This window comes from Musca autumnalis, unplaced genomic scaffold (genome assembly GCF_047663935.1).
Source record: "Musca autumnalis isolate F117 unplaced genomic scaffold, ASM4766393v1 scaffold_2, whole genome shotgun sequence".
Lineage (NCBI taxonomy): Eukaryota > Metazoa > Arthropoda > Insecta > Diptera > Muscidae > Musca > Musca autumnalis.
In genome coordinates, this window is record NW_027411755.1 from 100,175,623 (window position 1) to 100,183,955 (window position 8,333).

Below are 8,333 nucleotides of genomic sequence, written 5' to 3' on the forward strand. Positions count from 1 at the left end.
ATTGCCACATAGAAGTGTTTTACAACTTTTAACACATTGGCAACGATTAACCAGGTAAAATCATTGGTGTAGTAACACGGGCGTTTTTGACTCGGTAACGTTACCTATGCGTTGAAATTATAAAATGTTGCTTACACGGGAGATATCTGTGAACTCATAGATAGTTACCCAGCAAAATTTGAAGGAAGGGGTTCCATGCGATGACGTGATTTCATGGCATCTTTTGCATTGGTTCAAAGGAAGTCGTGAAAGATCCGATCTTTTCATTAGCATTTGAACCAATGCAAAGGAAGTCTTGAAATATCCGATCTTTTCATCAGCATTTGAACCCATGCAAAGGAAGTCGTGAAAGATCCGATCTTTTCATCAGCATTTGATGAACCCATTTCATCAATCCAATGAGATGAATTTTGTGTTTTTATTTATAATTTTTTTTTAAATATATAAGATTAATTGTCTACAATAGGCTTTATGTTGTCGGAGACTCGAAATCACAACCAACGTTGTTAAAACTCTCGTCGTAATGATAATGTCATTGCAAAGGGTTGGTGAAAATGACATTCCAAAGCATTGTTGGAAATGACATGCCAAAGCATTGGTGAAAATGACATGTCAAAGCATTGGTGTTGCACCCATGATTGAATGGCATCTTTGGCATCGAACATTTTGCTGGGTACGTGTTGAAATTACGGGCATTAAGGGACTGGTATAATTATGATACAATTTGAACAATTTTCACTTAAAAAAATGTATGTTACAATTTAAACAATTTTCACTTAAAAAAATTTATGATACAATTTGAACAATTTTCACTTAAAAAAAATTTATGTTACAATTTGAACAATTTTCAAGTTGTTTACCATCCTTTACCCCTCCTGGTAATTGATGTTCTGTTTTCAAGTTGCAGGATCTTTTTTAAGAAATTCGGAGTTAATATTTAATCTCTTGAACAACAATTAAGTCTCAATTGTAATTATGCCTGGTAAACCTTTTTCTAGGAATTTCGGCGGTTGATTTTTTGTAAGTTTGGATCGAATATTTCTGAAGAAATTTCTATCTTTGCTTTGTTAAGATTTTTGTCAGATCAAACTATGCCAGGCCAAAAAGTTCAGAACTAAGGTACCATATATGATTTATCGTTTTGTTATTTCCTTTATCTAATATTTGTTTGTGAATGCATTTCGTATTAAGTAAATCTTCAATGCGGTTTAGGTCTTGTTTTGGACCTAAAAAATATTTCTGAATATCGTTTTCACTATTTTTTTGTATTAAACTCAATCTATTGTCTCTATTTCTGTTCAACCTACTGATAAAGTTTACCCAATATATCCTATTTTATATCTATATAAACATTATCTTGTTCATTCTACGTTTTGTAAAATCAATAACCTAAACTCTCACTTATAACACTCAGTTGTCGTGTGGGATACCAAATAAATAAATAAAATAGAAAAAAATTCTGGGGGCGTTAAAGCAGTCTCGAACGATTTGAACGCAATGTTCTTCTACGGCCTCTTGTTCTTGGGAAGTGAGTTAGGCAGTTAAAACATTCTCGCCTACTTCGAACTTGGATTTGTCAATCGCAGACTATTCTTATAGAAATCGCTTGAATATATTTGGTTGATGTCCGGATGTGCTTCCAAACTTGCAGTCCATAATTCCTCTCAACAATTTTTGTAATAAATCTGTACAGTGGTACAGAAGCTCTCGACAATATCTGCTCGAGCTGGTGAGACCCCATTATTCTAGGCATTTGTACACTGCTAGGTCTTGTTTCTCCCCTGAGCTACTGTCAGTTTCAGGAACGCCTAGGAGTTGTTCTTTACCCCCATGTGATTCCAGAACAGCAACCCGTTATTATGAAAACATTGACACACAAATATCAGAAAAAAGGAAATAACATGATTAATAACACTGTGATACAAATGTTGACATAAATTCGGTTTTATGGGAGTCCATAGAAGACGAAGATACCTTTGGTTTCTTTGGGTCACTTCGGTTTTTGATTTTATAACGGTAAATGTAGTGAAAAATGGGCTTTCTTGGATTTTCAACTTTATACGAACATTACTTCTTTTTTCCACAACCGATTTGCACACCCCATTTTTTATTGGAAACGGGAGAATAATGTCTTTCGAACAAGCCATAGATTTTTAAAATCGGTTAACAAATGGCTAAGTAATAGTGGTTTAAGTGTGACAAAAACGCATTAAAAAACAGTAAAATGTTTTTCCTTGTGCTCTAGGCTGCGTAAACGATACCTAACGGTACAATTATTTACTGTTAGCAAGTAGGAAATTTAGTTGGCTTTCCAAAATGGGAAAAACCAACGAAATCGGTTGAAAAATGAAAGCGTTATGGCATTTTTTGTGTTTTAACTTTTTGGTTTTTTTCATATTTTCCTTTATAAAAGATGGGTATCTTAGAATGTATGATTTTAATTGTGATTATCTTGCTTTACAATTACGCACAAGGTACTAATCTTTTATAAAGGAAAATATGAAAAAAAAACCAAAAAGTTAAAACACAAAAAATGTCATAACGCATTCATTTTTCAACCGATTTCGTTGGTTTTTCCCATTTTGGAAAGCCAACTAAATTTCCTACTTGCTAATTTCCTACTTGTACCGTTAGGTATCGTTTACGCAGCCTAGAGCACAAGGAAAAACATTTTACTGTTTTTTAATGCGTTTTTGTCACACTTAAACCACTATTACTTAGCCATTTGTTAACCGATTTTAAAAATCTATGGCTTGTTCGAAAGACATTATTCTCCCGTTTCCAATAAAAAATGGGGTGTGCAAATCGGTTGTGGAAAAAAGAAGTAATGTTCGTTTAAAGTTGAAAATCCAAGAAAGCCCATTTTTCACTACATTTACCGTTATAAAATCAAAAACCGAAGTGACCCAAAGAAACCAAAGGTATTTTCGTCTTCTATGGACTCCCACAAAACCGAATTTATGCATTAGAACCCCTGCAAATTTTCACTGTAGCACAGTGTAATCTGTGGTATCTTAGTCCTGAACTTGTTGACCTGGCATTGTTTGATCCAACGGTGCAAAAGACCGTAAAGAGCCAAAAATCTTAACAAAGCAAAGATGGAAATTTCTTCAGAAATATTCGATCCAAAGTTCCAAAATAGCAACTGCCGAAATTGCTAGAAAAAGGTCGGGCATAATTAAATGTGGGACTTCTTGTTGTTCAAGAGATTAAACATTAATTCCGAATTTCCAGGAGGCGCAAAGGATTGTAAACAGCTTGAAAGTTGCGAACTACTTCTTCAAGTAGTCAGCTGTACCCAGATAGCCAGATAGCTCCAAAACCACATGATGTCTGACGCTTGAATGAATTTAAATTAGAACAAAATGTATGTAAAAATATTTCAGAGTATCCTTTATAAGGTAATGTGATATTGGATGGTTGACAATAATTAAATTTTTATTCAAATTTGTCGGATTAGAACGTTCTGATCTCTTTGACGATGATGGAAGGAAAGAAACAATAATAAAAGCTGGCGATGGTGTCCAAACCAATCTATTATGCTGAAGTGAATTATTTAGAGTTTTCTATATTTTCTCCAGTGGGAATATGAAAATATTCGACAGGGATTTGTGCTTCAAGGTAGCATTAGTACAAAATATGAAATCCATACGAATTGTGGTCGCATATTTACCTATGTGAATTGACATTGAGCCCATGTAAAATGTACCCATGGGTCCATTTTAACCGATAATATAACAAAACAAAATTTGATCCAATGAACTCATCGGTAGTAAGTAAATGATAACATATGGATTCTGCTAGTGGTGATAGAGCTGGTTTGAAGTAATTCGTGTTTTCACTTGTTTGCCTCTTTGATGAGAATTATGTTTCGTTTGGGAAACGTCCACCACAGATTCCAGCTCTATCGGTTCATCCAAATTCAAGTCGTACCAAATGTAGTACCATTTAGTACATGTGTATATATTTCCAAAACCCCCACTTTATGTCAAACCTACATCTCAATCTTTATTCTCATTCCAAATTTCAAGTTTCTAGCTCTATCCGTTCACATTATACAAAATGGAACCAATGTTAGTACATTTTAGTTCTTTTCGCATGCTTTTAGTACGAATTTCTAAAAACCCATTGGTACATCTATCATACCCTCCATCAGTGACCCTCATTCCAAATGTCAAAGTTCTAGCTCTACCGGTTCGCCAAATACAAACGGTACCTTTTAGTACTTTTAGTACCGTTCCCGTACGAATTTCCAAAAACCCAGCCTTATCTGACACCTTCGGACCAAGACTGAATCTCACCCAAAATTTCAGATTCTAGAGATTCTAGCTTTAGCCGTTGGTGAATCATAAAGTCAGTCAGTCAGTGAGTCAATCACTTTACTCTTTTATTAATATGTATAGGTTGATCTCCCCTGTCTTGAAAAAAAAATTACACTAAGAGCGCTATTTTGTTATTGAACTGTTACGAGGCTTAATTGACTGTCCGTGCTTGATACGAGATATAAGATTTAATGTTCCTTCACGTATAACCCGTAATTTCTTGCCAATTAATTTGCCAAAAGCTCGACATACATATGTATATCTAGAACTTCCCTTGCGGAACAGCAGAACACAGCTAATGAGCTGTAACTATTTTTAATTTATGTTTATCAACTTTGCTCGTTTAAATGATGAATGTCCAGCTCTATCGGTTCATCCAAATTCAAGTCGTACCAAATGTAGTACCATTTAGTACATGTGTATATATTTCCAAAACCCCCACTTTATGTCAAACCTACATCTCAATCTTTATTCTCATTCCAAATTTCAAGTTTCTAGCTCTATCATCAGAATAGGTTTGAATCAAATAAAATTGAAAAGTTGTAATACGAATGCAAATATTGCGCAGCTAGTGTATGTTGTTGTTGCAGTCACGTTGACGTATATTTGATCTTGGATGATCTATAATATGATCTACGCAGATGGGATGACTTTGAATGTCAAAAAGCGTAAAAAATTATCTTTATTTAGATCACCTCCATTTTTCTCCAATTAATATTTGTTCACATTAATTAGAAAATGTTGACACTTTCGTAGATCTAGGTGTTTTACTTGATCATAAATTGCGTTTTAGTTTGTACATTGATTCTTGTGTAAATAAAGCTATATCATTATTGGGTTTAAAAAACGCTGGTATAAAGAATTTGATAAACTTTTGTTTGTTAGACTTATCGCCCCAGTTCTTGAATATGGGTGCATACTATGGAGCCCTTATTACAAATTATACTCTGATAAGATTGAGTCGGTTCAATTCCAATTCCTTCTGTTGGGATACGACCGTGCTACTCACACCTTATGAAAGCCGTTTAATGTTAACTAGCATGTGCCCGCAACTTCGTAAGCGAAAATGAAATTTGAAAAATTTATTCACATTACAACAGTCGATTCCTAACCTTCCCAATACCTTTCGCCGGTTTCGATAAGACGATTCGAATTCAAATTCGTTCGAATTACTACCCGTTATATAGAATTTTTTGTTTGTTAAAAAAAAAACTAGTTTAAAATTAAAAAAAAAAACATAATTTTGGTGGAAGTTTGAACAAATTTGAATAGAAATCGTCTTAGTGAAACAGGCCATTCGTGTAGTTTGAATTTCAAGAACCATATTTTCATGTTAACCTATAATTAAGTACTATTTATTACTTTTTAAGTTTAATTACTTTTCGTAAGCTTATAACTATATTTTCCAAAACCGCCTCTATATCTCAACCCTAAGTTTTTATATATTTCGTTTACCTACGGAACGCATGTCCAAAGCTCTTCCCTACACAGCAACACTGACAACAGTTTCAAACTTTCGAATTCTAAGTCTACGCCTACGAGAACCTACTTTATATCACTAGAAACGTGATATTTTCTACTTCCACTGTCAGGTTTTGCTTTTTATATACCCCTTATAGACGCTGAGATATTTGCAAGCAAAGCCTGACTAAAAAAGTAGAAAATCCCATCTTTAAAATTATGCAAAGTAGGTTGGCGTAGGTGGTCAAATAATAGAGATATAGCAATAGTCGGTAATACATCCCTTTTTTCAATTTTTCTGCAATCACACTACAGGTCGGAATTTTGATCGGATCGTCACGAAATTTTCTCACATTGATAGAAGCATATTGATGTCGGTAGTAGTCAAATATAAAATTAAATATTAATTATTTTGGTTCAGTTCGCCTTAAGTTATTTGGTATAAAAGCCAGATAGGTGAAAACGTACGTATCTCTCTAAAAGAAATGTTTTCGAGTGAAAAGATTATGCACAGAGGTAGTGGTGTAGGGTATCACATAGTCAGCCCCGTATTTCTAGCTTAACAACAAAATATGTAAGTAAGTTTTACTGAATTCGAGATAATAAAGCCAATGTCCCGAAAAAGTCCTTAGGGCAAAAATGGAGTCTATTGTAAAAAAACACTTTTCTTCCTTTATTATAAATTTTTGGGAATGAAAACCAATATCTTTTACTTTATTGGAAAATGTTGCCTATTAGGGCAAAGATCTATTTTAATATTAATTTTAATTAATTTCTCGTTGGAGTCGAGCATAATGACCGATGATTTTTGCTAGTGAAAAAGGAAAGCCGAGGATTCGAACCCACACAACCACCATTATGTGACATGTCATGCTTATCAGACATATCTGCCCAGGAATGGCTTCGCTATCATCAAACATTTCATTTTTCAAATGCAATTTTGTTTTTACAAATATGGACATTTGTACATTCATTGTATGGCTTCAATGACAAACGCTTACATTTTGTTCATACATATTTTAATTTACTTATGCCCGTAATTTCAACGTCTGGGTAAACGGGTAGGTAGCTACCTATTAGTTATATTTACCTATGCGTTTAGTAATTTCTCCACGCCATTTGCCGAGGCGTGTAAATTTTGAAATCATGTGGTAATATTGGTGATTTTCATTCGTGATTTCGCAAAATCATTGCCACATAGTAGTGTTTTACAACTTTTAACACATTGGCAACGATTAACCAGGTAAAATCCTTGGTGTAAGTAACACGGGCGTTTTTGACTCGGTAACGTTACCTATGCGTTGAAATTATAAAATGTTGCTTACACGGGAGATATCTGTGAACTCATAGATAGTTACCCAGCAAAATTTGAAGGAAGGGGTTCCATGCGATGACGTGATTTCATGGCATCTTTTGCATTGGTTCAAAGGAAGTCGTGAAAGATCCGATCTTTTCATTAGCATTTGAACCAATGCAAAGGAAGTCTTGAAATATCCGATCTTTTCATCAGCATTTGAACCCATGCAAAGGAAGTCGTGAAAGATCCGATCTTTTCATCAGCATTTGATGAACCCATTCCATCAATCCAATGAGATGAATTTTGTGTTTTTATTTATAATTTTTTTTAATATATAAGATTAATTATCTACAATAGGCTTTATGTTGTCGGAGACTCGAAATCACAACCAACGTTGTTAAAACTCTCGTCGTAATGATAATGTCATTTGGTTGGTGAAAATGACATTCCAAAGCATTGTTGGAAATGACATGCCAAAGCATTGGTGAAAATGACATGTCAAAGCATTGGTGTTGCACCCATGATTGAATGGCATCTTTGGCATCGAACATTTTGCTGGGTACGTGTTGAAATTACGGGCATTAAGGGACTGGCATAATTATGATACAATTTGAACAATTTTCACTTAAAAAAATGTATGTTACAATTTAAACAATTTTCACTTAAAAAAATTTATGATACAATTTGAACAATTTTCACGTAAAAAAATTATGTTAAAATTTGAACAATTTTCATTTAAAAAAATTTATTTTACAATTTGAACAATTTTCACTAAAAAAAAAATTATGTTACAATTTGAACAATTTTCACTTAAAAAAAAAATTATGTTACAATTTGAACAATTTTCACTTCACAATTTTCAAGTTGTTTACCATCCTTTACCCCTCCTGGTAATTGATGTTCTGTTTTCAATTTGCAGGATCTTTTTTAAGAAATTCGGAGTTAATATTTAATCTCTTGAACAACAATTAAGTCTCAATTGTAATTATGCCTGGTAAACCTTTTTCTAGGAATTTCGGCGGTTGATTTTTTGTAAGTTTGGATCGAATATATCTGGAGAAATTTCTATCTTTGCTTTGTTAAGATTTTTGTCAGATCAAACTATGCCAGGCCAAAAAGTTCAGAACTAAGGTACCATATATGATTTATCGTTTTGTTATTTCCTTTATCTGATATTTGTTTGTGAATGCATTTCGTATTAAGTAAATCTTCAATGCGGTTTAGGTCTTGTTTTGGACCTAAAAAATATTTCT